Source organism: Emydura macquarii, unplaced genomic scaffold (assembly GCF_026122565.2).
Source record: "Emydura macquarii macquarii isolate MOO-44397 ecotype Brisbane River unplaced genomic scaffold, CSIRO-AGI_Emac_v2 contig_2295, whole genome shotgun sequence".
Lineage (NCBI taxonomy): Eukaryota > Metazoa > Chordata > Testudines > Chelidae > Emydura > Emydura macquarii.
In genome coordinates this window covers 32,129-32,759 of record NW_027132432.1, presented here as the reverse complement: position 1 = coordinate 32,759, position 631 = coordinate 32,129, and the positions used below count along the sequence as shown (strand labels likewise).

General features: G+C 44.1%; 1 non-coding gene across 1 annotated transcript; it reads right to left on the bottom strand.

Moving 5' to 3' along the window:
• Positions 1–74, bottom strand: TRNAT-AGU (transfer RNA threonine (anticodon AGU)). The gene has a single exon. It is a non-coding gene; the product is annotated as a tRNA-Thr (tRNA).
• Positions 75–631: the final 557 nt, after the last annotated feature.

Here is a 631-nt window from a genome sequence, read left to right as displayed (position 1 = left end):
AGGCACCACTGGGAGTTGAACCCAGGATCTCCTGTTTACTAGGCAGGTGCATTAGCCAGCTTTGCCATGGTGCCTACCTTAAAAAATGCCTTGCAACTGCTCTACTTGATGCTCGAAATCACCACTGGACCATTCCAATGCACAACATTTTCCATTTCCTGCAAGACTTGCACAAATTTAGTTATCTGCCTCAGTGTGCACAGAAAACAACAGCTGAAATGACAGAGGGCTTAGAAGGTGCTTCTCCTCTGCAAGTGGCCATGAATGTATAACACTTAGTACTCTGCGTTGTGGTCACAATGACCTTTGTTCAACTCTAAGTCACACCCACCTTTTCAACAGCTCCAGAATTGTTTGTAGGTTTCCAAGATTTGGCCACAAAAAGGGCTCTCCCTGGTGTGAAGAAGCGCTTAAAGGATGACCCACCAATGTAATTTTTCTTTATGAGAAAGAGAGAATAACCTTTTTTCTTTTCTTTTCCCTTTCATTTCTTTTTCTCTCTCGCACGCAACCTCCCGTGTCCCAGCATGACCACCCCACACATGATCCAACACAAAAATTTTACACATTTTTCAAAATTGCTGATGATGCCAAAAGTGTACAAGACCGGATATGGGATGCAGAGGGGAGG